Source organism: Talpa occidentalis, unplaced genomic scaffold, assembly GCF_014898055.3.
Source record: "Talpa occidentalis isolate TD23 unplaced genomic scaffold, MPIMG_talOcc4v2.1 talOcc4.4, whole genome shotgun sequence".
NCBI lineage: Eukaryota > Metazoa > Chordata > Mammalia > Eulipotyphla > Talpidae > Talpa > Talpa occidentalis.
Genome location: NW_023604295.1, coordinates 143,406,111 through 143,417,409, shown reverse-complemented (window position 1 = coordinate 143,417,409; position 11,299 = coordinate 143,406,111). Strand labels below are relative to the sequence as shown.

The 11,299-nt window shown below is 50.7% G+C and overlaps 1 pseudogene; it reads left to right on the top strand.

Annotated features, from left to right (window-relative positions):
- The first annotated feature begins 9,902 nt into the window (after positions 1-9,902).
- LOC119258264 (transforming protein RhoA-like) lies at positions 9,903-10,700 on the top strand (annotated as a pseudogene).
- The last annotated feature ends 599 nt before the right edge of the window (positions 10,701-11,299 follow it).

Genomic DNA, 11,299 nt, shown 5'->3' with positions numbered 1-11,299 from the left:
CCGGCACAGGATCGCATCCTTAGAGTGTTGTGAGTGCGTGTATGTTTTATATATGCTTAAATATCTTTTAATACACATTTGTCCTCATTATTCCTTTTTTTTTTTTTTTTTAAAGATTTATTGATTGATTGATTTATACATACATGCATACAAGCACTGGGTACAGTCAGAGGCGCAGGAGGGTGAGAGAATTCACCAGAGCCAGAGCAGGATGCAGAACAGGCAGAAGGACCGAAGTACACTGCTGAGGGGAGCAGCGGGCGGCAGGAGAGGTCTGCGCGCCATGTGGGACCCTCCTCCGGTGGCTGGAGAGCAGCCGGGGATCGAACCGATGCTGCAGAGGCTGCGGGCAGCTTCGCGAACCAGCGCTCAACCGCTGCGCCACCGGGGAGGCCCCATTATTCCTTTTTAAAAACTTGATTGATGTTGTATTCTGGCTTCAACCTTAAAATCAATTCAGGGATGCTGGATACTTCATAATATTCACTTAGCTCTTTCTGACACATTTTCTTGGGGTTTCCCGTGACTGCCAATAAAGACACAAATATTGCTGGGCTTCTCAGTGTTCCAGAGCCTACGCTGTTAGGCCCAGAAGCCCGTGCTCTTAGCCATCTCAGGAAATCACATCCTGGATGGTGGTCTGGATCCGGAAGTGAGTTAACCAGGTATCCTTGGGAAGTGACTTAACCAGGTATCCTTGGGAAGTGACTTCCTATTTTGGAAATGAGGGTTTCATTAGTTTCTCTGAAATGAATGATTAAGGAATGGACTTGAACGGTCCCTAGAGCCACACTTACTTGAATCTGGGACCATCCTAAGAACCTGGCAACTTTTTGACGGAGGTACCCACCCGTGCACTCTGGGATAGACCTTGACAGAGGGGCTGGGGACACTCCACACAGCATCACAAGACAAGGATAATGAGAGCTGACAGGTGACTACTCACGTCCCGTTTTCTCTGCTTCAAGCCTTGCAATCCCAGTTCTACCCCATCTCTGCTTCTTATGACATTATTTTAGTTCCTTAATTTCTGAATCTTTATTTTTTTAAAGATTTATTTATTTATGCATACAAGATCTGGGGCACAGGCTAGAGATGAGGGGTGGGGGGTGGGAGAGAGGATTCACCAGAGACAGAGTGGGGAACAGAACAGGCAGATTGACTGAAATACACTGCTGAGGGGAGCAGTGGGCGAGACAGGAGAGGTCTACTCCTCCATGTGGGTAGCTCCCTGGCTGGCCGGGGATCGAACCCGTGCTGCAGAGGCTATGGATTGATTCATAGTGTGGTGCTTAACCCCTTGCACCACTGGGGAGGCCCTGAATCTTTATTTCTTAAATCTCAGCAGACATTAGCACATTCCTTTCCTCCCCATACCTTATTTGGGGTCCCTCATTTTATAGGTGAAGAATACCAAGATTCAGAGACCAGACGTCTTGCACCGGCCACATCTGTGACAAAGTGGGGACGAGAAGGCATTAGCTACTGTCTTGGTTGGCCTGGGAAGGAATAACAAAACTCCAGTGTGGACACGTGGAAATACACGTGGGGATACCAGCACCTTCCTTCCCACGCCTGTTGTAAAGAGAAGAGAAAATGAAAGCGACCAACGGTTCAAGACAGGGTTGTAAGAAGAACAGTCAGGAAAGGAAAAAGATCACAGCAAGAGTTAAGGGTCCAAGACAAAAGATTGGTCCCGCCAAATCCAGCACAGGGCCGCGGTCAAGGCGCAGTGCTGTTGAGGGCCAGCTGGCCAGTGCAAGTACTTACTAATGCTTCTCTCCAAATGCCGAGGAGAAAGGCTCACACTGAGGGGACCCCCTTCTAGCAACACTTTCACTCCACCATCGATTTACTAGTTGGAGGGGAGAAAAAAAATTTGTTCTGGCAAGCTTGGTGAGGAAGTGAGATAAATGACCAGAGATTTAATGTAGATAAATGCAACGCAATACACCTGGGGGGAAATAATAATCTGCACATATATCAAAGAGAAGGATGGAGAAAAAACCAGGGCACACTACCAATTATTTACCATAGATACGAGCCATATTATCACCACCACAAAGAAAGACCGATGGCGCCTTGGGTTGGATGTGGAAAAGGATCCCTCAGAAAACAGACGTGGTAATAAAGTCGCTTCACACCACCTTTGCCTGGCAGTAATTTTCACGACGAGATGCCCCTGCAGGCGAGCGCAAAGGATGCAATAGAAAGGGCATAAAGCTCTGCAGAATGCGGAGAGCGGCAGCCTCCTGTGGATGAGGGGGTGAAGCTTCGATGACTCAACCAGACCCCATTTTCACTTAAAGACGCCAAACCCAAGGGGGCCCACACTTCTCCAAATAAGGATGCAAAGCACAATCAGCTTTCCTGTTCGCGCTGCTCCATCTGTCTCCCCAGGGAAGGGCCGCACCCTGCCCATGTGCTCAGCGGTGCTGTCAGTGGACTCTGGGCGCGGCCTGGAGCCCGGGAGAGGCGGCCCTCTGGACTCAGAAAATGAGCAACAAAATGGAGACTCTCAGGCAGAAGAGAAAATGCCTGGGCTCGGTGTGAGACCCGCGCGGGGCCTTCTGCAGGTCTGAGGTTCTCTTGGTGTAGGAGACTTTTCACACAGTCAGCATCTGTATACAGGGGAACAAAGCTGACCGTCTAAGACCTGGGCTCGGAGACCCAGCAAGTCTCTTAATTCACCAGCCGCTGTGCCTCCATTTGCCCTCAGGAAAGAGCAGTTCTGGGTGGCTCCCACCCGAAGGGTAACTCCTTAGAACAATGAGCAGCGGAGGCTCCTTCCAGGGAGCAAGCAGGGAAACACCCGGGAGGCCGTGTGGGGTTTGCTGTCTGACTTGCTGGCGCTGGATGTAAAACCCACCGGGACTCCCCCCGCCCCCCCCAGCTCTTCCCAGCGCCCAGGCGGCCGGGATTTAGGCGTCGTGCTTCTCAGGCTTTTCTGGCCAAGAGACGCTTCAGAGAGTTTATTTTAATAGGAGATTTGCATATTAAATCCAGATCCATAAAACCAGGTTTATGGCACAGTAGGTCTAGGGCGGGGCCCAAGAATCTGAATTTTCAGCAGCCACCCCAGGTGGTCCAGCTGGAGGTGGGCCGCCAGCCGCTTTGGGGTTCTCAGGCCCACCTGGCCGTGATGGTCTAGCTATGCCTCCCGGGCCGTGGACACTCAGCCGTGGCCCTGCAAGCCGGGAAGAACTGGGAACCGGGATTTTGTCATTTTGCTGCCCAATATTCATCCACCTCCATTTCCTTTTGGGAAATAGTTGCCCTGGGTTTGTTCAGGTGATCCCGGTGGGTTCCCTCTTCCTGGCCAGGGCGGACCTGCCACCTGGGCCTGGCCGATGAGAACATTGGGCTTGTTAGCGCTCTCGGGACTGTGGGGAATGGGGTTCACCCAGCCCCTCCCCGTGCTGTCCTTCCCCGAGGGTTTTCCAAGCTGTGCATGTCAGCATGTGATCAAGGAGCCACCAGGGCCTCCAAAGTTGCACATCTAGAACAGGGTCCTACTGTGACGAGAGAGAGGGGTGGCGGGTGGGGAGAGAGAGTAGGCTTCAAAAATTAGCCATCCCCTTGTGGGCAAATGCCCAGAGTCAGCCCAAAGCAGGGCCACAGCAGCCCGAAAGCTTGTCACAAGTCTAAGGCAACTTGTGGTCGGGGGACAGCAAGAAAGGGGTAAGGCAGGTCCCCAAATCTGGGATAAAGGTTCACATCGAGATAACGGCTGCCACTGTCACCTCCCCACAGGTCCCTCCCTGCAGTCCGGCAAGCCCAGGGCAGGCTCTCTATCTATTCGGGCAGACAGAGGAGAGTCCCGGGCCCTCGGTGGCGTTTTCAGGCTTTAGTGCTCTTTCTACGCCAACTGCTATGGAGCAAGCCCACAGGCTGGCAAGCCGGGAAGCCTGGGGCCCAGGAGTCTGGCAGGATTCCCAGTCCCTGAAGAGTCTTTGTTCTTTCTCTTCAGGCTCTCTCTGGCATTCGCTCGTGGTCTCTTCCTCCTGTAGCTGCTCTGCCATAGCCGTCCTGTCTGAGGACGCCGCCCTTGCATCCTCAGCCTCCAGGCCAGGTGTGCACACTCACCTGGAGTACATCAGGCAAGTGTACCCCAAGCCCAAGCTCCTAAGCTCCTTCTGCACTGAAGGGTGCCGGTGACAGCCACAGAAGCCAGTAGCGCAAGAGCCTGAGCAATTCCCTCACCCTGCACTCCCTCATGTGTCTGTCTCAGGGTCTCCACATGTCTCCCCTCCAGAGTCTTCTTCACGTCTCCCTCCAAGTCTGAAGCGCGAGTTACATCAGACAGGCAAGAGCCGCTTTTCTAGTCCGCCAGCCTTTGGTGTTACATCACTTCCTCTGGTGCTCAGCTCCACCCCTCACCCCCAGGTCAGTCCAAGGAGACTGCCTGTAAGAGGAGGTAGGGAGCGCAGTACCTCCCTAACATGTGGGAAGGAATCAGACACCCCAGCTCTGAGTCTACCGGCTCTCCTCAGGAGCCTACCGGCGTTGTGAGCAGGAAACTCTTGGCTCTCATGTTCCATCTTGGCACAGGCCGCTGCGCACGCTGTAGACAGTTAAGTTCCCTGAACCCCACGCATGCAGTTTGAGCTGCAGACAGCAGATCTTGTCTTCTCATCACAAGGGGAGATGCTTTTTTCATTTCTCATTCTTATTTTTAATTGCATCTCTGCGAGAAGACTGGCAGTGGCTGAGCCCATTGCAATGATCATTCACATCACCTGTAAACCCAGCCGTGTGTGCTGTGCTTCAAGCTTCTACAGCGGTGTGTGTTGACGGTTGCTTAGTAAAACCGGGAAAATGTCAGTTTGTAATAATCAAAAACCAGGAACGCTTCTATACGTTTCCACACACCCCCGGGGGATGCGCCGCTCTGATCGGAAACTGTGTCTGGTGACACAGTGCCAGGGCTGGGCAGGACGCGGCCCCCTCGCCACCATGCAGCCACGACTGGGGCTTCGGGGGCCACCTCCAGCTGGTCCTGTTCCCCTCCACTCCCTCAGATGTTGTGGTAGATGCGCTTCTAACACATAGAGAGTTGCTAATGAATTGCCCTGTCCTACTTATTACAGGCTCTTTGAGACCAGAGACTTCACAAGTCTGCTGTGCTGTGAAACCCTGCGCAGGCTTCAGAGAATGCCATGCTGCTGCTGAGCACCCGGGATATATTAATTGCTGTGTGACTGCTTTTGTTTAGATGCAAACAACCAAGAGGGCTGATACCCTTGGCTCTTTGCTGGGTTGCATTTGCTGGGACTGAGGAATCAAGTCTCACAATTAACTGCTTGTCCATGCATCTCTGACATGGAAACTTTGGGTGCACTCAGGTCACCCAGTTGTGTGTGTGGGTGAAAGTCTTCCTTGGGGGTTAGCCAGAGAGGCAAGCTATTTGCAGCAAAGCTAGACTTTTAAGAAGTGGAAAACTTGGCAAATAAGTAGGAGAGAGGAACCAGGTCAGGCCAGGTGAGTTAGAAGTATGGGCCGTTATCGCCTGGGCAGCCCCGAGGGGGTAGCTGCAGCAGCTGCTGGAACCTGGGAGTAACTCTGAGCTAGCAGCAGGCTTAGGATGGGGCTGGGACCAGTGTGTTTGTGGGAGGGACACTTGCCAACCTCCACATCCTGAAGCCTGTTCTACCCAAACAGGAGATCACACCTTGCTGAGTGCAGGCAAGGTAAATCTATGAGGGGCAGTTAGGATGCAGGTTTCTATCCTCTTTGGTCAGTCCCAATTGGGGGTTTTCATGCCTTGTCCCAAGCAGATTTTTCTTTCTCAGGGTGATCATTAAAGTATGTAGGCTGTGAGAACAAGGCCGAGGCTAGAGTGAAGCTGGACGGAGCATGAGCCACCCTGGCTTGGAAAGGCAAAAATAAGCTCTCCTTGGGCCTCCCCTGGTGGCGCAGCAGTTGAGCACTGGGCTGCGAAGCTGCCTGCAGCCTCTGCAGCGCCGGTTCGATCCCCGGCTGCCGGTGAGGGTCCCACATGGTGCACAGGCCTCTCCCGCCGCACCCGCTGCTCCCCTCAGCAGTGTACTTCGTCAGTCTGCCTGTTCTGTTCCCCGCTTTGGTGCTGGTGAATTCTCTCACCCTCCCACACTTCTGAGTGTACCCAGTGCTTGTATAAATAAATAAATAAACCTTAAAAAAAAAGACATCTTGCATAAAAAAGAAAAAAAAAAAAAGCTCATCTTGTCTTGAAGAGTCCTGGCTTGGTGAGCTGGGTTCATTTGCAGCGCTGCAGATTCTGTTCTCATTTTGTTCAGTTTTTACGCAAGAGGCAAGCACATTTGCAAATGGCTCAGACTTACCTGGTCTGACTTTCTTCCAATATTAAGATGAAAGCTGTGCTGTTCTAAAGAAAAAGTGGGGGGAGTGGAGGATCGTGTGTTAAGCACAAGCTTTACCTAAAACACAATCCCCTCCCCTTCCATTTATTTCCCTCCGAGTCCAAGTGGCAATTCCTGTTTAATTAGCAGGAGTACTCCCTAACAAGAACAAGCTGTATTTTCTTCTTCCTTCCCGGTGATTCGGATGCGGATCAGTAAGTCTTGGCCTTTCCTGTTTCCGGGAGCTGTGGTGACAAGGACCCAGGCGGGAGGCTGCTGTGCTTTTAAGGACGCGGTTGCAGGTCACTTTGGGAGGAAAATTTCAAAGATAGCAGCACGAGCCTTCGAGAATAGGGTGATTACTTACAACAGAACCTCTTCCAAACATGGGGGGGTTCCACCATGTATTGGTCATTTTTTTATAGTGTTATCTTTTGTAAGTTTATTTAGAAGCTTCCATTTTTAAAAACTGGTAGCTGGGCCTCACTGGTGACGCAAGGGGTTAAGCACAGCACTATGAAGCTGTCCACAGCTTCTGCAGCACGAGTTCAATCCCCGGCCGGCCAGGAAGCTACACATGGCGCAGCAGACCTCTCCTGTCTCACCCACTGCTCCCCTCAGAGGTGCATTTTGTCAGTCTGCCTGTTCTGTTCCCTGCTCTGTCTCTGGTGAATCCTTTCACCCTCCCATGCCTCTGATCTGTACCCCAGTTCTTGTATGCATAAATAAATCGTTAAAAAAATAGGTAGCTGCCTGTCCAATATTCCTTGAGGTACACAGGCGCTATCATAAAGCATGTTAGCTTTCAATTAGGTGGGCAATCTCCTAAAAGACAACTGTTGCAACAGTTTTGCGTTCTAGCAGAGTCTACATGCAGGTAAAGGCTACAGTTCATCCATGTGTGTGATGATTGAGGGAAAAAAATCATACAGTATTATCAACCAATGACACCTCCATTAAAAAATAATGAACATTATTTTTTGCTCTTTGTGGTTAGGTCTCTAAGTGAGAAAGGACATAGTATGGAAGGAGCAGGGAGGGAGGGGGTCAATTTCTGTACAGGGCTGACCACTATATATTTGTTACTAAAAAGAAAAAAAGTCCAACTCTTTTTTTCTTTTTTTAAAAGATTTATTTATTTATTTATTTATTTATACAAGCACTGGGTACAGTCAGAAGCGCGGGAGGGCGAGAGAATTCACCAGAGCCAGAGCGGGGAGCAGAGCAGGCAGAAGGACCGAAGTACACTGCTGAGGGGAGCAGTGGGTGTGGCAGGAGAGGTCTGCGCGCCATGTGGGATCCTCCTCCGGTGGCCGGGGAGCAGCCAGGGATCGAACCGGCGCTGCAGAGGCCGCGGGCAGCTTCGCAACCCAGCGCTCAACCGCTGCGCCACCGGGGAGGCCCAAAAGTCCAACTCTTTTTGTTTTAAAACTCAAAAAATGTACTGAAATATAGTGCAGTACTTTGCAAACAGGTTCTGCAGCCCCGGGCCCCTCGTGAATCCCTGCAGTGTGCCTTTCCAGCCTGCGGGGAGCAGTGGGATGGGAGCCGGGCGTGGGGGGGCCAGCACCAAAGGACGAGGAGGCGGTGGGCAGGTGGCAGAGGCCGGCATCCCCCGGGCAACGGTGATTTTTCTCCTCTCACCAAATGTTCTTAGGAGTCTTAATATTTTTGTCTTAGAAGAAAGCACTAACTTCTTTTTAAAGCCCTTTTTGAGGGATGATTGACATATGTAATGTCATCTTCAATCTAGATCATTCTATTACATGTTGTACATATTTAATGTATTCAACTGTGCTGCACCTCCCCCTGCAGTGACCTTTAGGGTTAACCGTCCCTAGGTCTGGCTGGGCAACCAGCGCGCAGGGGGAGAACAGCATAACACCCTGAAGCAGAGGAAGTACAGCGGAAGTTCCCTGAAAAGGCAGAAGCTTATCAAAAGATAACGACCACCAGGAACCACTACAAGAATGCAAAAAATCTTATTCTGTCTTTCTAGAACTACAAACTTTAATCCCTTATTTGTCTTTCTAAACTTCCTTCTTTCTTCTATAAAAGTCATTGCTTGTTATGTAGATCACCTCCCTGATGGTGATAGACTGAGCCCATGAGCAAGCTGATTTCATTGATATTCACTGTCCCTGTGCCTTTGGAAAACATATATATACTGGTCACAAACTCAAAGAAAATTACACTCAGATTTTCACTCTTGAAGTGTGTCTGTTTGTCATTTCTTTCACCGACGCCCTGACCACCCTGCACGCTTCTCTCAACCCTGAGGTGGCCTCATCGTCTACTGCTGTGCTGGTCCGCGGCACAACTGGGTGCTTTTGGAGAGAAGTCTCTATCCATGAAGCCGTCACCCCATCTACGCCAACACGTATCATCACCCACCAAGTTGACTCCCCCCACTCTATTACCACTGGGCATCTGTTATTGCCAGAGCATTTAGGGGTAACCTTTAGCAGGCGCAGATTATATTTCTCAGACTCTGCACACTTTACACCTATCTTGGTGACCCCCCCAAATGTTCTCATATAGAAAAAACTGAGGCCCAGAGAAGTGGAGAAACTGGAAAAATCACCCAGGCAGTGAGTATCAGAGACAGGTGTATAACTAGGCTCCAAAGTCCAAAAACCGGGGGACAAAGGTGGCCCAGGGTCCCAGCTTCCAGGACCTGGTCTGGGTCATGAGGAAGAGGGTGGGTCAGCTGATGCTTGCAAGGGAAGGAGAAAGGCAAGGGGCTGCGTCTCACTGGTGAGAAGTCACAGGTCCCCCTGGCCGCAGGATCACAGAGGTGGGTGACGCGGATGAGGAAGAGAGGCTGGAGGCAATTCCCACAAAGCACAGGTGTGAAAGGGAGAAAAAGGAAGGGAAGACCCCGGAAAACAGGAGAGAGGGTGGGGACAGGGCTGAGGGCAGGGACTCAGCCGTGGGGAGCAGGGCAGTTTCCACTGTGGGCTATTTTCCTATATTTTTTTAAAGATTAATTTTATTTCTTTATGCATACAAGAGCTGGGGTACAGGCCAGAGGTATGGGGGTGAGAGGATTCACCAGAGTGGGGAGCAGAATAGGTGGCTGAGGGGAGCAGCCAGGGAGACAGGACAGGTCTGCTGCGCCATGTGGGTAGCTCCCTGGGCTGGGATTGAACTTGTGCTGCAGAGGCTGCAGATAGCTTCATAGTGCTGAGACTTAACCCCTTGAGCCACCGGAGAGGCCCTATTTTCACTTTTTTTTTTTGGTGGGTGGGAAGGTCAACAGAGATCAAAGTCAGGTGGGGTCCTGACGTGTCCCCAGACAAATCTCTACGAACAGTTTTGGTCAAAGTTCCCACTTTTATTACCTTAACAAAATTAGCTGCTTCCGCTGCCACCGCCCGGCGTGCACTCCCCAGGCGGCAGGCATCTGTCAGTCGTCTGGCTTTGCCCTCGGACGCCTCCTCTACCCCAGCCCGGACCTCCCAGCTTGCCAGTTCTGAGGGTGTCCTCGCAGACGGGGGTTTGTCGCCAGGTGCCTTTTGTCTGAAAGTTCCAGGGGCTTTGCGGAGCTTCCGGCCACAGATGTCAGACTTGCCCTTGCTCCAGAAGAAGCTGGTGGCTGTTGGGGATGACGCCAGCAGCAAGGCTTGCCTGCTCATCATCTTCAGCACTGGCCGGTTTCCGGAGGGCTACACCCCCAAAGTGTTTGAGAACAACGTGGCATAAGTGGAGGGGGATGGAAAGCAGGTGGAGCTGTTTTTGTGGGACACCAGCGGACAGGAAAATTATGATTGCCTGAGGACCGTCACCTACAGGGACACCGATGTGGTCCTGCTGTGTTTTTCCATTGGCAATCGTGAGAGTTTTGAAAACATCCCACAAACGTGGGCCCCGGAAGTCAGGCATTACTGCCCCAACGTGCCCATCATCCTGGTTGGGAACCAGAAGGACCTTCGGGATGATGCGCAAACTCTGCGGGAGCTGGCCGAGATGAAGCAGGAGCCTGTGAAACCAGAAGACATGGCAGACAGGATTGGCGCTTTTAGGTACATGGAGTGTTCACCAAAGACCAAAGAGGGGGTGAGGGAGGTTTTTGAAATGGCCGCCAGCGCTACTCTGCAAGCCAGTAAGGGCAGAATTGGGAGCATTGACCGGTGTTTGCTGCTGTGAGCTCAGCCCCCCACCCCTTTCATTTAGAAGTGCTGTTTATAATCTTAGTGGGCGATGGCTGGTCTTTTCCACCACCTGTAATTTACCTAAGATTACAAATCAGAAGTCACCTTGCTACCAGTGTTGGAAGACCCCATGATCACCATGAGCTCCAGCTGACATGGCTCTCAGTCCCCACAGACCCACAAGCTCTCATTCAAGGAAGTTCTTCTTTCTTTTTCCTAGAAAAGAAACCATTGGTGACTTTCGTGAACTAGGCTGTAACCACTTTATAACTAGCGTGACCTCCCTGTCATTGTCAGCTGCCAGGGACTCTGGTGAGTCATCACTGCAGATTTCATTGACATAGCTCTGGCGCTGGCACCCAGCGTGGCAAAAATGTGTTGGGAATGTACCAGGTCAGAGACCCAAGTCCATGCAGCCGAGCAAAGTTAAAGGTCTGTGGTTTGTGTTAATTACTGTATAGTAACTTGTAATTAGTGCCACTTCATGTGTTTCACCAAAATCAATGTGCTCCAGATAAAATGTAGTGTATTTGTATAATTGGATTTCCTAATACTGATATCATCCTCACAGAAAGGGTATTGTTTTAAATAAAGTGTATTTGAAAATAAAGTGAGATGAAAAATTAAAAAATATTATTCAAAAGCATATTATTATGCTGGAGTCTCCCGCCAACAGCATTTCCTGTAACCATTCTTAAAGCATTCATTGCTGGAGTATTTTAGTTCTCATTTTTTTGTGGCAACGATTCCTTTTTCTTTTACAAACTATTCAACTCTGGAAACCAGTATCTTAAAGACTACACA